Genomic DNA, 24,055 nt, shown 5'->3' on the forward strand with positions numbered 1-24,055 from the left:
TCTAATTCTGAAATATCTGCACAGTTCATTTACAGATATTTATATTTTGTTGTGTGCTAGAAAAAAAATAACTGTACAGCCTTTGTCAAGCACTCTCCCGGAAGCAGCATGATTGTCACATAAATCCTTTCACTTTGAAGTCAAGAGAAAGAAAAGTAAACAACTAGCTCCCTGGTAGACAGAGGCTCACATTTCACCTCTGTCATTGAATGCACAGCAAATGTGACACAATAAGAACAAGATTTGAAGGTCTGTTTACAGAAATCGAGCAGATGTGGACAAACACAGCAAATACGGTTTAGGCAAGGGAAGGGATGAACTCGAGCTGGACAGCCTAAAGCAAATAACACCAGCAAATAGAAAGCAAGCAAATGTGAGTTACAAACCAACAAGCCAGCTGATTTATTTCCTAGGGCAGTTTTCTGAATGTCCTGAAGATGTCGTTACGCGTTAACCTAAAAGTGGGGTTTCAGGGAAATTGGAAACCAGCCGTAGACATCAGGAAATCACCTGGGAGAGCATTCCAGAAAAGAGCAGTTCGTCATTTCAGCCAGTGTTTGCAGGTGAGCCCACCGCCACTTGTTTTTGGGAACCGGGATTTATTTTTCATCACCAGACTTGACTCCGAAGAGAAGAGAAAGGCAGAAATGAAGGAATAGGAAGATGGAAAACAGTGACTAAGGGAGAAAGCACTCCCAGGAGTGAGGTAAACGGGCAGGGCGTGTATGGTGCTAGAAGAAATAGGTGTAAATTGGTAGTGCCCAGCACGGGCTTCCGAACAATACTTTGGGCCCTGGCTCTTATTCTCCTACAACTTAAACAATAGACGAGAGGGACTTGTGGTTAGAGTGAACAAAATTGAGATGGTCCATGAAGTGATCTATGCACCAATGAAAGATGCATGTTTGCAGCTATCAGATTATGGGGACAGTAAGAAAAGTCATAAGCAAGGTAGCATAGTATTAGCCCATGGATTGTCGTGAAAACCAATGTGATATGTTAGAGAATGGAAATGATGGCTGTAGGAGAGTAGGGTCTGCTATCCTATGGTCACCCCAAATTTTTGCTTTTTGCTTCACTGGTTTTTGACATATTGAGGCTGTGGGCCTGCCAATCAGACCCCCAGCCTGCTGTTCTCTCTACTAAATTTACCCTATGCACCCTAGGTGCATAACCAATTGGAAGTGGATCACCCTGTGAGCCCCTGTACCAGTGTACACTAGGTACCCAGGGCATTGGTGTATCTAAGGCCTACCAGGGGCTGAAGCATGTATTGTGCCACCCCTGGCCTAACAAATTTGACACAACTGGCTGATCACTCAGCTGGGGTAAGTTGGTGTAACCACCTCTTACTTAGGTGTAGTATACCTATACCTAACCTTAAATGGGACACATGTTAACCTATAAGTCACTCCTATGGCAGGCCTTGACAATCCTGAAGGCAGAGTGCTTGGTTCCATGTGAGATGGTGCTCTGGCATGAGCTGAGCCTGTCTGCAGTGGTCGGAACCACTTCCTTCTACTGTTTCCAGATATCGTCATACCATATACTCTTAAGTGCATTATGAACCTCGCGGTTAAATGCTATCTTTGGTTTGGCTTTATCAAAACATGTCGAGTAAGGTGTCATACGAATTGGAATACTAACCCCTCGCCAATTCTGGCGACGGGGTTAGCATTCCGCCCTTCTAGAGGGACACGACATGTACAGTACCTGAAACCCGGGTAAAATCAGACATAGCCTCAGCTCCACAAAATGGATGCTGCCACCACAGACACAAGTCTGCCCTCCTGCTGCTGGGAGTCCTCCAGCTTGGGAGGTGTGGACAAAGGGTTTCCTGCCAGGGGAGGTGCGTGCACCACCCCAGACAGGATTTTGTGTATTGGTCAGGTAGGGCTTGAAAGGAACCAGACATGCCTGAGGCTCACAAGGAGCCTCGGGGCATATGCCAGTTCAAACCGGTCCTGGGACACAACTGCCCTGGACCTGGGGCGAGCTGGACAAAGGATTGGGGGTGTAACCACCCCCCTTCCTGGTCCCACCCTTAGGGAGGGACCTAGCAGGTAGTCCGGCCCCTAGAATCCGAATAAAGGTAGGAGCTGTGTCCTAAGACTTTAGACATCCTGGAATCAACTTAACTACAAGAAGAAGACGGGAACTTCGACGCTCTGCCGCACAGAGGACTGAAGCCAATCTCCCCTGTAGTCAGGGAGTGACTACCTTGCTAACGCAAGCACCATCCAGCGAATCAACGTCTGCTTTGCCGCCGCCTCCCGCCGGAGCCCGAGTCCAGAGACTGACAAGACCTGGACCTCCAGACCTCTCACCGCCCGATCCACAGTCCCTGAAAAAAAGGAACCCGTGGAGGCACCGAGACACGTGGAGCCAGCCATTTTGAAAAGACCACAACAAGCTGCAAGCGCAACAACCGAGGCTCCCTCCAAGTTGTGCTTTGGGATCTGAGAAGCCCAACACCCGAGCAGCATCTGCACCAAAGGTGAGCCCTCCAGCATCTCCACGATCTGCGTGGGGCCCTTCTGCATTTTGCCACTCGACGCGCCTAACCGGTTGCTGGCCCGCTGGCTAGTGGCCATCTTGGTGACGAACTTCAAGAACTACACCGCTGGTCTGGTTGCTCCAGACTGGCCCTTGCTCCCCTCCAAAGGAGCAGTCCCTCCGACCTTGCTGGTCAGAACCATCAGCTTATTTTGTTTTCCACAACAATTGCTTTTGCCAAGGCTTGTTTGCTTCGATCAAGTCGCCGACACCGCCGACAGCGAGAGCCTGCGTGGGACAGCTCGTGAACCGACTCCTGGACGTCGTCGACCTACAGGGACCACGTGGCTGCAGAGACAAGCTACACCTTTCCTCCTGTTTGCACCCGTCATCGCCTGGTACCCACCTGGTGCCACGCTGGTCACTGGCTAGTGACTGTGAACACTGTCCCCTCTGCTTACAGGTCTTCTACAACTCCGATCCACTCTGGGATCCACCGCATCTCTTCCGGACCGACCGCCTGCAGCATCTTTGCCTTCAGGCTCCATTGAACAGATAGAAGAAACCCGACGCACTTCGAGACCTATGCACCCGCTTCCTGTGGGTGAGGTAAAGCTGGCACTCCGGTGCCCAAGTGTAGAGTAACATCTCTAGTGTCTGTGTTTCCAATCTTGAGTTCATAGTCCCTCCGGAAGATCCTTTTTGCAGTAACTTTGTAACTGTTACGCACCCATTGAAAACCTATGGGAGCCCGCGTGTGACTATTTGCTCTGCACACGCAACCCGTGGACCTCCTGGTCACTAACTAAAGTTAGCTCCTTGTAGGCCCAGCGATTCTAGAGGCCCTAGGCCTTTTCCCTTTTCTGTTCGTGGTACTTATACCACTATTTTAGTATATGGTTCGAGTGGCCACCAGGGCCTATCCATATAAAGTGCAACTTCTGTGTATTCTAACGTATTCTTGTTTAACGATTTGTGCTCCTGTGCTCATAAAGAGTCTAGGGGATACTTTGAGAAATAAATACATATATATTTTCAATATATATATCTGTGTGGTGTCCTTTCATTGGTATAAAGGGGGGTTACATTTGGTAAAACAGCCTGCTTAACACGTTTCACGAGTTTAGCCTCAAAGACTGCTTAGCCTACGCTACCACTAGGGCAGCTGGTCCGAAAAGGTTGACTTACAACCACACCATAAGGGTTGCTTGGCATGGTACAAGGTGGTCACTTTAACTAGTGAACATCATATACCAGGCCAACTTCTCACATTGGTGAGCAGCGGTTGGATTTGAGCTTGCTGTGTTTTACCTCTGTAATCTCTTTGTTACCAATTGAAAGATCATACAGGTACCTTTAGGTACATATAAAACAAGAATAGATATACCTAAGTTCTACTGAACTTAGTTGTTGTAGAGCAAAGGGAGTAGCACACCCTGACTACAACTACTAGATAGGTTTAGTAGGAAAACCCAAGTGTAGGTAGATTGCAACACATCCACCCACACTTAAGAGCAATGGCTGGGGCAGAGCGGTCCAATGTACCCATCTCTGTTGAGAGTGACCCCCAGAGGGCACCATCCATCTTTGCTACCCTAAATCAAAATGAGCTCAGGCAGTTGGCAAATATCAGAGGCCTTAAACAGCCCAAGAACCCTACTTCTGCTGAACTCAGAGAGCTTTTACAGGCTGATGAAGATCAGAAAGCTCTCAGGAAAGCCTCCCAGTTAGGCCACTTAGGGACTGGAACAGGAGGCCCCCCTTCTGAAAATGCTACTGAGGTACCCCTTTCCAATAGTCACCCCTTAGATGAGATTCATACTACAGAGGATGAAAGTGAGAAGGGTACTGATACAGAAGGTAGTGAGGATGAAGGGAGAACTAGCCCAGTGCCAAGTGTTATACGTGGCCCAGCTAACTTAAGGCTACTGGGGAATCTAATGCTTCTCATGCCTCTAGAGGCTCTCAAGGTCACTCCAGGAGAAGGATGACCACCCCTCAGAGGAGGGAGCATGAGGCCAGAATGCAAGAAGCCCAGCTGAGGATCAGGAAGCAGGAGCTAGAAGTAGCTCTGATGGAAGAGAAACTGAGCAAGGCTAGGCAGCATAAAGAGAGTGGGTCTATACCCACTGGTGGCAGCATTGTCCCTAAGGGCAAAGATAGGGTCTTTGATAATAGGAACCTGTCTAAGGTTGTGCCCCCCTACAAAAGTGGGGATGACATCCACAAATGGATGACTGCTCTTGAGAGAGCCTGCAAAGTGCAGCAGGTTCCTGAAGACCAGTGGGCAGCAATCCTCTGGCTCTCCTTTGAAGGAAGAGGCAGAGACAGACTCCTCACTGTTAGGGAGGAGGATGTCAGAAACTACAGAGCCCTGAAGAGTGTCCTAGTTGATGGGTTAGGCTTAACCACTGAACAGTACAGGTTAATGTTCAGAGACACCCAGAAGACACAGACTCAGGACTGGTCTGAATACATTGAATGTGCCACTAAGGCTTTGGAGGGTTGGTTGCTGGGAAGTAAGGTATCTGATTATACAGGATTGTACAATTTGATGATGAGAGAACAGATTTTAAATAACTGTCAAAACCAGGAACTGCATCAACACTTGGTTGACTCTGATCTGACCTCTCCCCAAGAATTGGGAAAGAAGGCAGACAAATGGGTCAGAACCAGGGTTAAGCAAAAGAACCAGAACCAGGGCCAAGGGGGTGATCAGAAGAAAACAGACCAAAAGGGTGGAGATCAGAAATCTAAAGACCAGAAGTCTTCAACAGGGCCCCAAACTACTGCTAAGGAGGGTGGGTCCCAACAACAATCCAAGGGAAAGAAGAAAGAAGGTCAAAAGAAACCCTGGTGCAATCATTGCAAGAATACAACTCACTGGACTAGTGATTGTAAAAAGGGTGGAGCCCCCAACACTGTTGCCCCTAAGGCACCTGCTCCCAGTACTACTGTTAGCAGTGCTGGTCCCCAGACAAAGGGTGTAGTGGGAATCACTATGGGAACTGAAGGAGATTCTGACTTAGACAGAACCCTGACACAGGCAGTCCTGATCTGTGATGGGGACATAGATTTGTCCCTGACTGTGAGCCCCAGTAACCTGGGCAAGTACAGACAGACTCCTTTAATTAATGAAAAAGTGGCTCAAGCCTACAGGGACACATGTGCCAGTGTCACTATGGTGACACCAGGCTTTGTGGACCCTGGACAGTACATACCAGGTGAGAATTACCTGGTGACCAATGCCAGCAATGCCACTACTTCACATAGTGTGGCAGTTGTTAACTTCTCATGGGGAGGGGTAACTGGCCTCAAAAGGGTTGTGGTTAGTGCAGACCTCCCAGTAGAATGTTTGTTGGGCAATACCTAGAGAGTTCTCTATGGTCTGAAGTGGAGTACAGGACACATGCAGAGATGTTAGGTATATCACCACATGTCCTTGCTGTGACCAGGTCACAGGCCAAAAAGTGCCTTACTGAACCTCAGGTCTTGGATCCTGGAACAATGGACCAAGCACCTACCAAGAAGAAGAACAGGAGGGTCAAGGCTGTGCCTTCCCCCCTGCCTCAGAGTGATGATCAACCTTCCTAGGAAACTGATCTAGAGGACCCTGAAGGAACTGTCCCTGAAGAGCTTGAACCTGATCAGGTTGAGTTTCTGGGGACAGGGGGACCTTCAAGGGCTGACTTGAGGCAGGCTCAGTTATCCTGTCCCTCTCTAGAGACCCCAAGCCTGGTGCAACCAGGAGGTTGGTTATACCTCTTCAATTTAGGGGCTTCCTTCTTACCTTGGCCCATGATATTCCTTTAGCAGGACACTTAGGCCAGAACAAGACTTGGGACAGGCTTGTCCCTCACTTTCACTGGCCTCACATGAATGAAGATACCAAGGAGTTTTGTCGCTCCTGTGTGACCTGCCAAGCCAGTGGCAAATCAGGTGGCACAACAAAGGCCCCCTGATACCACTACCTGTGGTGGGGGTCCCCTTTGAAAGAGTGGGAATAGATATAGTGGGTCCCATGGATCCTCCCACTGCATCTGGGCACAGATTTATACTGGTGGTAGTGGATCATGCCACCAGGTATCCAGAGGCAATTCCCCTTAGGACCACTACAGCACCTGTTGTGGCCAGGGCCCTGCTAGGAGTATTCTCCAGAGTGGGGTTTCCTAAGGAGGTGGTTTCTGACAGAGGTACCAACTTCATGTCAGGATACTTGACAGCTATGTGGAAGGAATGTGGTGTCAACTACAAGTTCACCACCCCTTATCACCCACAATGCAATGGGCTTGTTGAGAGATTCAACAAGACCCTAAAGGGTATGATCAAAGGATTACCTGAAAAGCTCAGGCGAAGATGGGACATCCTTCTACCCTGCCTTCTGTTTGCTTACAGAGAGGTCCCACAAAAGGGGGTTGGCTACAGCCCCTTTGAATTGTTGTTTGGGCACCCTGTAAGAGGCCCACTGTGTTTGGTGATGGAAGGATGGGAGTTACCTCTCAAAAAGCCTAAGCAAGACATAGTGGACTATGTACTTGGTCTCCGCTCCAGGATGGCTGAGTATATGGAGAAGGCATCCAAAAACCTTGAGGCAAGCCAGGCCTTACAGAAAGCTTGGCATGACCAAAAGGCTGTCTTGGTTGAGTTTCAGCCAGGACAGAAGGTATGGGTGTTGGAGCCAGTGGCCCCAGCAGCACTCCAAGACAAATGGTCTGGACCCCATACAATCCTGGAAAAGAAGGGAGAGGTCACCTACTTGGTGGACCTAGGAACTCCCAGGAGTCCCCACAGGGTACTCCATGTTAACAGGTTAAAAGCATATGTTGACAGGGCAGACATGGGCTTGCTCATGGCTACAGATGAGGGACAGGAGGAAGAGAGTGACCCTCTCCCAGACCTGTTGTCTCAGAACCCTGAGGATGGTTCAGTTGAAGGAGTGACCCTTGGAGGCAACCTCACTGATCATCAGCAGACTGAATGTAGACAAGTTCTACAATCATTTCAACATCTGTTTTCCCTAATACCCAGCCAAACTGACTGGTGTACCCATGTGGTGGACACTGATGACAGTCTGCCTGTAAAGAACAAGCTTTACAGACAACCTGACCACGTCAGGGACTGTATAAAGGCTGAGGTACACAAAATGCTGGAATTAGGTGTCATTGAACCCTCAGAGAGCCCCTGGGCTAGCCCAGTGGTTCTGGTCCCCAAACCTCACACCAAAGATGGCAAGAGAGAGATGATGTTCTGTGTGGACTACAGGGGTCTCAATGCTGTCACCAGGACAGATGCACACCCTATTCCAAGGGCAGATGAGCTCATAGATAAACTGGCTTCTGCTAAGTTTTTGAGCACATTTGACTTGACAGCTGGCTATTGGCAAATCAGATTAGCTGAGGAGTCTAAGGCCAAAACAGCATTCTCAACCCCAGGTGGGCACTACCAATTTGTGGTGATGCCCTTTGGTCTGAAGAATGCACCTGCCACCTTCCAAAGGTTGGCGAATCAAGTCCTTACTGGGTTGGATGACTTTTGTGCAGCATATCTTGATGACATTGCTGTCTTTAGCTCCACCTGGGAGGATCACCTGATCCACCTGAAGAAGGCTCTTGAGGCTCTGCAAAGGGCAGGCCTCACTATCAAGGCTACTAAGTGCCAGATAGGGCAGAGTAAGGTTGTGTATTTGGGCCACCTTGTAGGTGGAGGCCAAGTTCAACCACTGGAGAGTAAGATACAATCCATCAAGGACTGGTCTCCTCCAACCACCCAGACTCAAGTTCGAGCTTTCTTGGGCTTGACTGGGTACTACAGGAAGTTTGTTAAGAACTATGGGTCCATTGTGACTCCTCTTAATGATCTGACATCCAAGAAGATGCCCAAAGAGGTTCAGTGGACAGTAAGCTGTCAAAAGGCATTTGATGACCTGAAGGAGGCCATGTGCTCTGCACCTATCCTGAAAAGTCCTGACTACTCCAAAGAGTTTATTGTCCAAACAGATGCTTCTGAGTTGGGTGTGGGAGCTGTGCTGTCACAACTTAATGTAGATGGTCAAGACCAACCCATTGCTTTTATTAGCAGAAGGTTGACCCCCAGAGAGAAGAATTGGTCAGCTATTGAGAGGGAGGCCTTTGCTGTGGTGTGGGCCCTGAAGAAGCTGAGGCCATACTTGTTTGGCACTCACTTCAAGATTCAGACCGACCATAAGCCCCTCTTGTGGCTAAATCAGATGAAGGGTGAAAACCCCAAACTGCTTAGGTGGTCCATTTCCCTACAGGGGATGGACTTTACAGTGGAGCACCGGCCAGGTACTGACCATGGGAATGCAGATGGTCTCTCCAGGTACTTCCACTTAGGACATGAAGACGAGACTGGTCAAGGCTAGTTTAATGTCCCTGCGTTTGGGGGGGGTTGTGTAGGAGAGTAGGGTCTGCTATCCTATGGTCACCCCAAATTTTTGCTTTTTGCTTCACTGGTTTTTGACATATTGAGGCTGTGGGCCTGCCAATCAGACCCCCAGCCTGCTGTTCTCTCTACTAAATTTACCCTATGCACCCTAGGTGCATAACCAATTGGAAGTGGATCACCCTGTGAGCCCCTGTACCAGTGTACACTAGGTACCCAGGGCATTGGTGTATCTAAGGCCTACCAGGGGCTGAAGCATGTATTGTGCCACCCCTGGCCTAACAAATTTGACACAACTGGCTGATCACTCAGCTGGGGTAAGTTGGTGTAACCACCTCTTACTTAGGTGTAGTATACCTATACCTAACCTTAAATGGGACACATGTTAACCTATAAGTCACTCCTATGTCAGGCCTTGACAATCCTGAAGGCAGAGTGCTTGGTTCCATGTGAGATGGTGCTCTGGCATGAGCTGAGCCTGTCTGCAGTGGTCGGAACCACTTCCTTCTACTGTTTCCAGATATCGTCATACCATATACTCTTAAGTGCATTATGAACCTCGCGGTTAAATGCTATCTTTGGTTTGGCTTTATCAAAACATGTCGAGTAAGGTGTCATACGAATTGGAATACTAACCCCTCGCCAATTCTGGCGACGGGGTTAGCATTCCACCCTTCTAGAGGGACACGACATGTACAGTACCTGAAACCCGGGTAAAATCAGACATAGCCTCAGCTCCACAAAATGGATGCTGCCACCACAGACACAAGTCTGCCCTCCTGCTGCTGGGAGTCCTTCCAGCTTGGGAGGTGTGGACAAAGGGTTTCCTGCCAGGGGAGGTGCGTGCACCACCCCAGACTGGATTTTGTGTATTGGTCAGGTAGGGCTTGAAAGGAACCAGACATGCCTGAGGCTCACAAGGAGCCTCGGTGCATATGCCAGTTCAAACCGGTCCTGGGGCACACCAGCCCTGGACCTGGGGCGAGCTGGACAAAGGATTGGGGGTGTAACCACCCCCCTTCCTGGTCCCACCCTTAGGGAGGGACCTAGCAGGTAGTCCAGCCCCTAGAATCCGAATAAAGGTAGGAGCTGTGTCCTAAGACTTTAGACATCCTGGAATCAACTTAAGTACAAGAAGAAGACGGGAACTTCGACGCTCTGCCGCACAGAGGACTGAAGCCAATCTCCCTTGTGGTCAGGGAGTGACCACCTTGCTAACGCAAGCACCATCCAGCGAATCAACGTCTGCTTTGCCGCCACCTCCCGCCGAAGCCCGAGCCCAGAGACTGACAAGACCTGGACCTCCAGACCTCTCACCGCCCAATCCACAGTCCCTGAAAAAAAGGAACCCGTGGAGGCACCGAGACACGTGGAGCCAGCCATCTTGAAAAGACCACAACAAGCTGCAAGCGCAACAACCGAGGCTCCCTCCAAGTTGTGCTTTGGGATCTGAGAAGCCCAACACCCGAGCAGCATCTGCACCAAAGGTGAGCCCTCCAGCATCTCCACGATCTGCGTGGGGCCCTTCTGCATTTTGCCACTCGACACGCCTAACCGGTTGCTGGCCCGCTGGCTAGTGGCCATCTTGGCGATGAACTTCAAGAACTACACCCCTGGTCTGGTTGCTCCAGACTGGCCCTTGCTCCCCTCCAAAGGAGCAGTCCCTCTGACCTTGCTGGTCAGAACCATCAGCTTATTTTGTTTTCCACAACAATTGCTTTTGCCAAGGCTTGTTTGCTTCGATCAAGTCGCCGACACCGCCGACAGCGAGAGCCTGCGTGGGACAGCTCGTGAACCGACTCCTGGACGTCGTCGACCTACAGGAACCACGTGGCTGCAGAGACAAGCTACACCTTTCTTCCTGTTTGCACCCGTCATCGCCTGGTACCCACCTGGTGCCACGCGGGTCACTGGCTAGTGACTGTGAACACTGTCCCCTCTGCTTACAGGTCTTCTACAACTCCGATCCACTCTGGGATCCACCGCATCTCTTCCGGACCGACCGCCTGCAGCATCTTTGCCTTCAGGCTCCATTGAACAGATAGAAGAAACCCGACGCACTTCGAGACCTATGCACCCGCTTCCTGTGGGTGAGGTAAAGCTGGCACTCCGGTGCCCAAGTGTAGAGTAACATCTCTAGTGTCTGTGTTTCCAATCTTGAGTTCATAGTCCCTCCGGAAGATCCTTTTTGCAGTAACTTTGTAACTGTTACGCACCCATTGAAAACCTATGGGAGCCCGCGTGTGACTATTTGCTCTGCACACGCAACCCGTGGACCTCCTGGTCACTAACTAAAGTTAGCTCCTTGTAGGCCCAGCGATTCTAGAGGCCCTAGGCCTTTTCCCTTTTCTGTTCGTGGTACTTATACCACTATTTTAGTATATGGTTCGAGTGGCCACCAGGGCCTATCCATATAAAGTGCAACTTCTGTGTATTCTAACGTATTCTTGTTTAACGATTTGTGCTCCTGTGCTCATAAAGAGTCTAGGGGATACTTTGAGAAATAAATACATATATATTTTCAATATATATATCTGTGTGGTGTCCTTTCATTGGTATAAAGGGGGGTTACATTTGGTAAAACAGCCTGCTTAACACGTTTCACGAGTTTAGCCTCAAAGACTGCTTAGCCTACGCTACCACTAGGGCAGCTGGTCCGAAAAGGTTGACTTACAACCACACCATAAGGGTTGCTTGGCATGGTACAAGGTGGTCACTTTAACTAGTGAACATCATATACCAGGCCAACTTCTCACAATGGCTAATATTTATGAACTAGGAATGTGGCTACTTTGGCCTGGTACACATAAATAATTCTAGTGATAAAGGCAGGTAGTTGTACCACGATGGCATACACCACATGGCTTGGCTGTGGCCTCTGGAAAATACTAAATGTTTTAACAACACAAAAAGTACAATAGAATCGCTATAGAGGACAGATTCATTTTCCTACCTAGTCATAAAGCCTAAGGGTCCAAAACGACAATCCATTATTTTTGGATGAGGAGGCCTCACCCAAGTTATGTAGCATGCTTCATCATCGGCTACCACACACCACCCTGGTAAGATGGTACTTCCAGGGTGGACTCGACATCTTCTATGAGGGAGTAGTTAAAATGAGCTAATTCCTGGATATTGCAGGGATCCAGATGATGTTAGAAATACATTAAGGTATACCTCAGGAATTTACTTCAATAGATGGTACCTTAGGTATGATTAAAAGAGGATATTACATTCAGATGTTTTATGGGTACAATCACCCTAACATCCTCTGAAGTGTCTACATGTTTCTGCCCATTCTTGTGTCATGTGTCTGGTCAGGGGCATTCATCAGGGGGGTGAACAGATCCCTATATTTTAATATTGTATACAAAACACAGAGTGGGACGAGAATTCCCTACCTTTATCTATTTTTGTAATTCCCTTTGTCATCTGGCAAGGAATGGTGTCTCTTGAAGTCACACAATCATCAAGGAAATGTGCCACATCCAGAACCTACATTTACTCGACTACAGGAGTCGTCACCCCGTGTTAGACCACAAAAGTCTTGCTGCTGGTAATCAGTCACAGTTCAGGTCTGTAGGCCTGTAGGTCTGTAGCCTCTCTCCTCCAGTGATAATCCCAACCAGGTCGCACTTCTTGCTTGGTCTGGGTGGCCCCCTCGGCCATACAAGGCCACCGTCTCTTCTCTAAACAAGGACCATGACCAGATTGGCACAGCAGATTTATTCATAGCAGATTTATTCCTGTCATACGGGGGTCACTGATTCCTCACTGCACACAGGCAATATGTTTGGTAGAGCGATGATCACAGCTCGCTTCATGGCAGCCCTCTTCTGGCATACAAGGGTTGCCGACCTTCCCTGTACATGGGCAATGACCTGATCAGTGCAGCAGCCATCTCCTCACACGTCGCTAAGGGAATCCACTTGACAGGATTCCCCACTGGACCTTGCTCCCTCCAACGCTCTCCTCTTCCTTGCGGGGCACACTGGTCTTGGCAAGCAGGCAGGTGCTGGTGCTCCAGGCTCCAGGGCAGGTGGTCTCAGATGTCTTGGGTGATGTTCCCTTTCCCAGGTGGGTGACGAGCAGGCCTTGGATCTCTGTCCTGGTCACAGGCAGAAGTGTTGTGGAGCTTGTATACCTCACGCAGCCCAACTAGCTGCTTGACAGTTGACCATTTTTGGGGTCACAAACTCTCTTTCTTATAGTCCATTTCCAGACACCAAATATGGTTTAGTGTCCAAGTCTTTGAATTGTATGTAGGGGGTAAGCTTCATTTTGAAGTGCCCACTTTTCCTTCAGAAATCATCCAGTCACAGCAGTAGTGACTCCAAAGCTGATAGCCCCACAACACAGGCCATGGGAGTGACTAGGAGTTTACACCTGGATGTCAGCCAAGGTGATGACTGTATTAAAAGTTTAGCCCATGGCTTTAGCCCTATTCTTTATTATTCTCTCATCAGCCGTATCTCCTTCCTGAGATGTGCCCAGGCCCATTCCTTGTGACCTTTGTCTAAATCAAAGAGCACCTGTTGTAGTGTACTGCAGGAGCCAGACTCGCCCTCTTTCCAGTGTGTCCCACCCAGCATACAGAAATGCAGCAATACACAAATCTGTCTGGGGATTCCTCGACCTCATGTTTCACAGTGCAGACCTGGGTCTCCCAAAATGCAACACAGAGTAAGCCATGTACAGTACCATTCACATGCACACATACACCCAGCACATGCATACTTCAGGCACTCCATGGTACTACATTAGCACTCTATTTATTCATAGGCACACATACATCCAGCACATGTACAACACACATTCGCTAAGCAGCATTACACACCAAACCGATGTAGGTCAAGGGTGAGTTAAGCTCACAGCAGCAGAACTTTAAATGAGTAAATGGGTGAGCCTGTAGGCCTCACTCAGGTGACACAGGTAAAAGGGACCAGTTTACGCTTACTGATCACTACACAGTATGCTGCCACCACCATGCTCATGCTGCTTAACTCCTAGTAATCCTAGCTATGAAAATAGATGTGCAGCTACACCCTTACGTACACCGTCAACTTTTTCACCACCTACGCACATGATGTCCAACAAAGTCATTGCTTTTGAGCAGATGGTAATGCGTGATGTAATGAAATTGTATGATAAGAAAAAATACATTAAGCATAACATCAGCAAGGAAGAAAGACTAATCTGGAAACTCTCAAACAAATTCAGGAAGTGGTAATCAAGCTGGCCGACAACGGGGGGTCAATTGTTATTCAAAGTAGAGAATATTATGTCAATGAGATACAGACACAACTACAAGTGACAGAAAATTATAAGAAAATTCCAGGAGACCCTACCAAGGAAGTTACCAAACTTATATATCAACTGACCACAAGAGGGTTAGAAGAAGGTTTTCTCAGCGAGTGTGAATTTGGGTACCTTAACCAGAAAGAACCTTGCACTCTCACTATTTATACACTTCCGAAGGTGCATAAAAATAGAGACAACCCTCCGGGTAGACCCATTGGGTCCGGTTGTGGGTCGGTCTTGGAGCCCCTGTGTCGATACGTAGACATTTTTTTACAACCTTGGGTGCCTGAGACCCAATCCTACATCCGTAACACCATGGAGGTCATCAATTGTTTAGAAGGTCTCCCATTTGACAAAAAAAATCAGCTACTGGTAACCCTCGTTATATCCTCGTTATTTATGAGTATTCCACAAGTAGAAGCACTGGAAATAGCTAGGTCAGTATTAGAACGGAGAGAGACACTGGGTTCCCACAGATTTCATCGTAGGTCTGCTAGAAGTAGCAATGAGCAGGAATTTTCTTCATTTTTCAAAAAGTGTTCTTTTACCAAACAAAAGGAGTAGCCATGGGGGCCGGCTTTACGCCAGACATAGCTAATCAATACATGGAGCATTATGAGAACAAATACATTTACAACTCCGAGAACCCTTTCACAGAGAACATCACTATGTGGAAGAGGTATATCGATAATGTCCTCATGATATGGACAGGGAACTCTAATGGTCTTGATGAGTTTGGCGTCTGGCTCAATGCGAGATCCAGCAATATAACATTCACAATGACACAGTGACAAAGAGATACATTTTTGGGATCCCACTATAAAGACGGATGAGAACTTGCTATATACCACCTTGTATAGAAAACCTCTGGAACGAAACATGCTACTGGGGTATACAAGCAGTCACCCCAGGACTTTAAGAGAACTTGCCCTACGGACAGTTTCTGAGACTTCGCAGGAACTGTTCCCGTAGGGCTGATTTCTTTAAGGAATCAGATTCTTTGCTATCTAGACTAATGGCAAGAGGTTATCCATGCAGTCTTCTCAAAAATTCAAGAAAGAGAGCTTGGTATTGTCAGAGAGACATACTACTGCAAACAAATCCAGAAAAAAACTTGATAACCAGACGATAGTGTGTGTCTACACGTTTAATAACAGAAGTAATGAGATTAAACAAATCATTAATCACAATTGGTCCCTTGTGGCAGATGAAATAGGGGTAACTGACCCCCCCTTTGTTTGCCTTTAAAAGAGGAAGAAATATCAGGGACTGTGAGGTGAGTTCATACTTAAGAGACAAACCTGCACCTGAGACACAAACCTTACTTATGCTACCTCCATTACCGGGCCACTATAAGTGTGGGTCCGATAAAGCTTACAAATTGACTATTGAACAGAAGGACTTCACACACAATGTCAAGAAGTACATTTTACACCATCACACTAACTGCAACACGATAGACTTAATTTATAACATCAAGTGCCATTGTTCTAAAGTTTATGTGGGTCAGACAAAACAAAAGGTCAAAACGAGAATATTACAGCACTGTTCCCGCATTCGCTGTAATGTACAGGGTGCCCCCTTAGTGGAACACTTCAAAGGGAACCATCACTCGTATGACAGCTTTAAGTGGTGGGTACTTGAAAAAAATCCAACCCAATCCAAGAGGTGGCTCCCTAACATCCATTATGGACCTTAGGGAATGCAAATGGATCAGTTTCCTAGACTCGGTCCACGCGGGTCTCAATATACTTGAGGAGATTTCCAGGCAAATCGATCTGCTGAGTACAAACTGAATGATTCAACTAGGATACTTGTCTTTTTATTGTACTCATGGTTTAGGAGTAACATTGAAATGCATGTTTATATTGTTGTATACATAGAGCATCCTTTTAGGTTTATGGGTCTGTTACAACTGACACTGTCAATGCAACCTGTATGGATAAATCATCAATAATATGTGTCTTTTCAATTACCTGCCTTTTTTAATTACGTGCATTCAAATGAGCACTTCTATACATCTGTTTTCCTCATACATTGTACCAAGCATTCCAAGTTTATTCACATGTGGTCTATTATATACATTTTTGCAAAAGCGTAACATGAATATGAGCTGCAGTACATACTTGTCTTTTTAATTATATGCATTCAAATGAACAAATGAGATTTAGTAGATACTTATCCTTTTCAATCACATGTATTCAAGCGAGCATTTCTATAGATGTGGTTTTTTCATATATTATAACAAGCATTCCAAGATTGTTTTACACAAGTGTGGTCTATTCAAAAATATAAAGTCAAGGATATAACTTTTGCAAAAACGTAACATGAACATGAGCTTTTATACACACATTTTCACTAAGGTTGTGTTACCCTTTACTCATTATGTTAAATGACTGGGGTTCAATTTGCAACCCGGTCTGAAACTTAATCGAAGCGCAGGCCTGCTTATATACCATCCCTAATGTGACGGGATAGTCACTTTTCAGCAACTCCCCGGGATGTCCAGAGTCGTATGTGAACGCGTAGGAATTTACATTCCTAGCGTTCCAATCATCGACCCAGGCTCCATCATCACGCCGCAGGCAAGTCCTTATAACTTGTTTAGAAGCAATCAGTCTCTCGACTCGAGAAGACGCGCTGCAGCTACGCTTCATGGGAGCCAGTTTGGAGGTATGTTATCTACCCGTAGAGAACCATTGGCCCGTTAAGGGATTGGCACTGAGTGTTTTAAACTTTTTACTTGATTTATTTTTTGTAGAGCGGTTGAATTTATTTTCAACAGGGATCCGAGTGAACACTGCCATACTTAAACGAGGCGAGATGACTCAGAGCGGTAGATGCCAGAGGTTAGTTGCTTACAAAAAATCTATCTTGGTAATAACATATTGCTTTCATTACCTTACATCATTAGTGATTTAATTTTTATATTTTCCAATTTCAGAGGGTTTTCTAATTAATGGCCCAGTTGACATACAAATAGACTTGATTAAGGAGGCTGAGTGCCCCTAATTTTGCTGAAGTCACCGGATTTCTCTGAGCACTTGACGCCAGAGGTTAGTATATTATCCTATAGGATATTTAGAGTTTCTATCACATACAATATAATAATATGCTAATCAGAAGGCCAATATTTATTATTTAGGTGGTGTAAGAGCACGTTGTGCCCGCCCTTCCCCCTATATTCGTTTCTACGACATTGGGAGCTATTCATGAGCCCAGGAAGAAGCCATCTTCTCTACTAGTGGAATCCCTAGAGGGACCCCAAAGGTGAGTCTAGCATAGGTTTCTCACCCTCTTCCACACAATTAAATGGTCTAAACACATAGGGGCATATGTATGAAAGCAAAAATTAGTCGCAAACGCTGCGATTCGCAAAAAACAGCGTTTGCGACTAATTTTTCGCTATTTCATATGTATGACACACTTCCAAACTGAAAAATAAGAAATCGCTAAATTAGCGATTTCTTAGGCTGCGAAACAAGAAAACTGCGAATTTCCTAGCGAATACCTAATTTGCGATTCCTTAGCGTTGCGAATATCGCTAACAAGAAATCGCTAGCTAAGAAATCGCAAACACATGTATGAAAAAATCGCAAATTGCGATTTCACGAAATTCGCTAATTAAGAAATCGCTATTAACACCAATTGCTTGCAGGTGGTAAACTGGTGCAAGGTACAAAAACCAGCCCACAATGCAACAAACACACCCACAATGGCTGCAATGTACGTGATAGCCAGGAGGCTGCGTATTCGGGCCCTTGCACACAGGAGAATGAGACAGGAACGTATCTTCAGGCTGCGCATCACCCTGTTACAGAACACTGAAGAGGAGATCTATGACAAGTACAGACTGCACCCACAGACCATAATGGACCTGATTGAGGAGCTGAAACCCCACTTGGAGCACCCTACTCGCAGGACACAAACAATTCCCACACATGTGCAGGTCCTGTGCTCCCTGCACCTCCTGGCGTCAGGGAGTTTTCAACGGGTCATAGCGGAGGTTGGTGGGGTGTCACAGAGTGCACTTTCGCGCTTCTTCCATGCCTTCCTAGATGCAATGCTACTGAGGCTCCCACATCACATTTACTTCCCCACCACCCAACAGGCATTACAACAAACGATACTGGACTTCTACCAGATTGCACGTTTCCCCCACGTCATCGGCTGCATTGACGGGACCCATGTGGCCATCACACCCCCAGCAGAAACTGAATATGTCTACAGGAATCGGAAATGCTACCATTCCCTCAACATACAGATTGTGTGCAACGCTAAGTATCACATCACCGACATCGTAGCCAAATACCCCGGCAGTACACATGACTCCTTCATCTTCCGACACAGTGGAATACACAGACGTCTGAGTGCTGGAGAGTTTGGGGAGGGGTACCTGCTCGGTAACTACATTGCACACATCAATACATCCACTACATCAGTTGAGGGGGGGGACATTGACTCACCTATTGTGTTTTTTTCCATGCAGGTGACAGTGCCTATGCAGTGCGCGACTTCATCCTGACCCCATACCTGGATCCTGCAAATGCAAGTGAGAGGAGCTACAACAGGGCACACAGATCTACACGCTGTGTCATTGAGCGAACCTTCGGAATCCTGAAGAGCCGCTTCAGGTGCCTGCATAAAAGTGGAGGCGCACTGCAATACAGCCCTGAGACCTGCTGTAAAATCGTGGCAAGCTGTGCAATGCTACATAACATGGCAATGAGGAAAGGCACCACAATTGATGTGACCGATACAGACACATCGGATGACGAGCGCCCTGCTCCCCCTGCCAGACCAGCACCAGGAGTTGGGGCAGCTGCTGGACGCCAGAGACGGACTGAGATCACACAAAACTACTTTTAGGTGAGTATTGAGGAATTGAGACTACAAAGCCTGATGATGTGTCAAGTGTTTAATCACACTTAACATGAAAGAAATTGTAATTGTCCCCAGCACATGTTGTACACACAGTGCAGAGAAGGCACAAGAAATAGGGCAAACAGCCTTTTGCGGGTTAATGCACCCGTGTTGCAGTCAGTGTCCCCGCAGATGATCACCTCCGTCGGTGCCGTCCAGGGTGGTTGACCCCCATGGTGCGCCCTTGGCCTGCTACCTGTCTGCCACTGCGGCGTCTTTCACCTGGCAAGGTTGGAGTGATGCTGCTGCGACTCGATGTGTCCTCACTCTCAGCAGAGGCCATTAGTGCGCTGCCACCTGCATTGGCTGTCTGCAGCTGTTCCACAGCAGTGGTCACCTGCGCCAGCCCTCGTGCTATGTCCTGGCAGCAATGTGCCATGTCCACCTGCATGGTTACGCTTCTGCGTGTGAGTGCGCTGGTGGTGGTGCAGAGGCGGTTGACTGCCTTAGTATAATTGTGTAGCCGTGCATTGGCACGTCGTCCAGCCCTGTCATTGGCAGCTTGGGTGTCCCTCAAAGTGGCACAGAGCTCTCGTATTGCCGCTACCATGTTGCGATTGTCCTGATGTAGGCGGCCTAGCTGGCGATTCATTGACCGCATTGCCTTGCTTTGCAGGCGCTGTTCCTGCAACATGCACTGTTCCAAGCCGGAGAACACGGTGCCTTCTCCTTCTGTTGCAGTGCTGCTCCTGGGCCTTGACCTGGAAATGGCCTGTTCCCTTTGCCTTGGTGTTGGTGCGTCATGACGGGGCATGTCTGTCACACCCTGACTCCCCTCTCTCCTGTCGGTGTCATCGCCTGTTGCTGGGACTTCATCCTCAAATGGAGGCAGTGGGGGCACATGTGCGCGCTTCCTGCGCTGAATTGGCTGCTGCTCTGTCTCATCGCTGGAGTCCGCAGGGTCTGCAGGCTCCTCTCCCTCAGCGCTGTCTTCTTGTGGCATGGCGGGTGCTGTGGATGTAAGGGGGACTATATGAGTTTGTGTTACTGTCTGCATGTGGCACTCAATAAAGTTACAAATCTTTGACGGCTAACCTCTGACACATTTCTATTCAATGATCCCCAAAACACATATGTTGCATTTACTTGTGATGGTGTCATGGACACACAGTCAGACACAGTACTACGAGTACCATGATGCATTGCTGGGTGTGCTGTAAGACCTGGGCTGGATTGGCATGTTGGGAGTTAACTATGCGCATTTGGGGGAGTGTGCAAGGGATGGGGAGGAGTGCAGGGTGATTTGGCATGCATCTTACCTTGTCTGCTGGATGAGGGGTCGGAGCTGTCGATTGCAGCCACACCACCAACGCTCTCAGGCAGGAGGGTTGACTCCACGAGCTCCTCATGGGGGGTTGGCTGCTCTGCAGTGGATGGTCCTCCTCCAGTCTGAGTGGCATCCTTGAGTCTGGCTGCCACCCTCTCCTTGGACCTCTGGCGCATATCATACCACCGCTTGCGCAGCTCCTCGATGGTGCGTGTGGTTACTCCAACAGCATTCACCTTGCTCTGTATTTCCAGCCAGATTTTCCTCTTCCTGGCCTCTGGGACTTTGAGTGCCTTCTTCCCAAACAGGAGCTCATGGCTGCAGACCATCTCCTCAATGAGGACCTCCTGCTCCTTTTCTGAAAACTTGTGTTTTCTCTTTCTTTTTTCTGCATCTTTGCCCTGCTGGTTTTGTTTGGGATCCATTGCTGGTTGCTGTCTCCAGGAAAGCCTCCTCACACTCCACAAGCAGCCTCTGGGTGTGGCTCAGGTGAGCAGGTGCAGGCAATCACTACAGTTTCCTGTTTGTGATGTCATCAGCCTGCACCAGGCTTGCAGATTCCCGTTTTTGCGATTTCTTATTTAGCGAATTTCGCTATTAAGTAATCGCAATACGGGATTCTGCGAATTATTTGCGATTTTTAAGGACTCGCAAATGATTAGCGATTTATTTTATACATCCCGTTTAGCGAATCTGATTTTGCGAATCGCAAAATCTCGCAAATTGAGATTCGCTAAAGGGGAGTTTGATACATATGCCCCTTAGATTCTAAAATATGATTTCTTTTTATGCAGGCTATACACAGGCTATATTTGATTTTTCCTGATGAAAACCCTATTTGATGTCTTTCAACTTTCACGATTATAGAAGGGTCGAAATGTCGATGCTCATTTAAGAAGCGTTAGTCCACCTTGACCATTACAGTTAAAAAGGAATACAACCTTAGGTCATCCTGAGACATTATGGTGTTACGCTCTGTTTATATGTAATTGTCTGTTATGTAAATAAGTCATGTATGTATTGTAATATGTTGTGGTAGATGTACATTTCATATCTTTTTTCTATGTTTCATTGATTTAGTGTATATGTCCTGTTTTTTAATTTATACGTGATATGTTCTGTTTCAGTGAAGCATATGATTCTTTAACATATAAAGTTTAAACTTGATTCTAATATTTACGCTTACTTCGTACTTTTCTTCTCTTTTCTGTTGAACACGTGTTTAGGTAGATTCCTTTATAAACATTCAATATAATCCCACGGTATATGGGGATAAAAAGAGTCAATTTTCATAAAGTGTGTGGTGGCAGAACCAATGTTCGTTTATTGTTAACTCCTAGTAAAGGCAGTAGCCTTATGAGGGTAGCGCTTTGGGCACCTCTCCCAGTCCAACAAGACAGCAATCTGTGAGATAGGCCTATGTCATGGCGCACACACACAATCCGTGTTTACCTATGACAACAAAAATCAACATTAGGCATCCATTCATCAGTACAGTTGGGACATGCAGGGCAGCAAGTCCAATACCACGTGGAGAACATTTCCATCCCAACACTGGTGGTGTCAGCGTACCTTATTTTGTTAATCCATAGTTGTGACCAGACCTGCTCATCTGTGTCACTGTAGTGGGGGCTTTGCAGAATGTGAGAAAGGAATTCAATTCTCATTTTTTTCTACAGGCAGGGCCTATTTTTATGCACCAAGTAGAGGTCAGTTGTCTTCCAATAATGACAGAGGGGCCCACTAGCTCATTTATCCCCAACATGGAGTATAATAGGGGCAAGGTGGAGAGAGGCTATGGCCATTCGTGCACAATTAACGGCAGGCCAGCTTCAATTTCATTTTTTTTCCATAAGAAAGTTAGGTGCCATCGCCTTTTTTCTCTCCCATGGGCAGTTGATCACTTCAGATCATTCGGTGTTGCAGAAGTTCAGGTGTACAAAATAGAAACTTAGTCTCACCTGATTCAGTTAGTCCCTTCTCGTCCAATGATATGTTCCAGTTTAGAAAGAGATTTGGTACAAAAGCAGCTGGAGGAGTTGTTATGCAATGGTATGATATTTAGTTTTGATTCAAGTTGCAATCTCTTTTTTGGTGAGGAAAGGGGACAACTTTAAAAGCTTTACTTCAGAACTTCTACTGCAGTCCTAAACTACTCAAGCAAAGCTGTTACAAGTAAGTATCTCTGGAAATTGTTTCTGAGATGTTTAATCGTTTTCTGACATTAGTTAAATCATCACTGAAGCCTGTCAGTCTTTGTGCATATTGTGCGAAATTAAGAGAGAGGGGTGGGCGAATTTCTTTTGAATACATTTTTTGGTAAGTACATGTGAAACCGGGTAATGCAGCCCATTTCTGCTGGTGTGATTCCGCCCATTTCTGCTGGTGTTGCATCTTCCTGCCTCAAATTAAGTAAAGCCAGAATTCATTGCTTCACAAGAATTCCTTATTCCGCAGAGATCAATGCATGGAACAAGGAATTCCTGTGCAGCCCAACTCTGTCAGGACCCGGACAATGTAAGCATCTCTTTGGAAATTGCATCCTGATAATTATATTCTCTGTAACAGGGAATCAAAGCAAGTTCCCCAGCAGGGGAGCCTGTTCATTGCACATGTATCGTAAGTAGGGCTCCCGGTTTTATGGTATTTATTTTTTTGCCATTTCCGTCTGTATTTATCCATATTTATTTTTTGGGCTTTTTTTCTGTATTTATCCATATTTATTTTTGCCACAAGCAAAAGGCGACGCTACAGCTAGTATTTTTCCACATTTATTTACACCATACTGCCCCACTGAGAGAAACTCGCACTGCCTTCAGCACAACTCAATTGTGCTGCGACTAAATTCAAATTATGCACTAGACAACAGTAAAATGCTGTCTGAAAAAAAATGAATAACACCCTGGAAAAAGCAAACACTCATAGGGAATGCAAGAATAAGCAAAGCATGTGAACTGTAATCAGAAAAAAACATGGTTACCTTAACGGTTTTAAACTCATTATTCAGAAATCAGTAAGTGATTATGCCTGAAAAGTTCAAGACATGGCTACAGGACCAGGAAGGGACCCCTTTCAATGTCCATTGCTTATATCCTTTCAAAATGTATGCAGTTTGGTTTAAAAAAGACCACATCCCCAAACACAGAGCCGCATTTTATAAGCTAAAATAATTAAAAAGTTGAAAACGATCATATTAAACGTTTCCACTCTACCCATCAACCAGGTATTGCAGTCCCTTTAGGAATGGCGCACTTACCCACCCTGGGAAAACATTGTTGTTCAAAGAAAGAAGATAAAAAGAAAGTAGCGCTTTCACTGGCAAACTCTGTAAAGTGGCGCTAATGTGTGTGGGTGTAAATAACAGTCTGACCTGTCTGCTGTCCACTCTGTATTGCTTTATTTAGGTATTTAACTATTTTTTCTCTCCATTCCGAGGTTTTTCTTTTCAATAGAAAACGGTCAGAAAATGAGGACATTTACAGCCAAAGTGTTCAGCCTTTTTTGGATCAATTTCACAGGGGAACAAATAAAGAAAAGGAGAGGCAAGAGAGAGTACCTTAAGCCCTGCCTCTTGAAATCAGCACGTAAGCAGGAGCGAGACAGAGACAGAAAGATATGGAGGAATAAAGAGAGGAGGGCAGCCGCCAGAGGCAGATCAGGAGTAGT

General features: G+C 46.8%; 1 long non-coding RNA gene across 1 annotated transcript in view; it reads left to right on the forward strand.

Annotated features, from left to right (window-relative positions):
• The window catches only part of LOC146861951 (uncharacterized), a 50,714-nt gene extending 31,668 nt beyond the window's left edge, over positions 1-19,046 (forward strand). The window contains exons 3-6 of the long non-coding RNA XR_014978071.1: positions 16,961-17,048; positions 17,144-17,255; positions 17,345-17,469; positions 18,689-19,046. This is a non-coding gene — a long non-coding RNA (uncharacterized LOC146861951). The remainder of the gene's footprint in view (positions 1-16,960; positions 17,049-17,143; positions 17,256-17,344; positions 17,470-18,688) is intronic.
• Positions 19,047-24,055: the final 5,009 nt, after the last annotated feature.

This window comes from Triturus cristatus, chromosome 2_2 (genome assembly GCF_964204655.1).
Source record: "Triturus cristatus chromosome 2_2, aTriCri1.1, whole genome shotgun sequence".
Taxonomy (NCBI): Eukaryota; Metazoa; Chordata; class Amphibia; order Caudata; family Salamandridae; genus Triturus; species Triturus cristatus.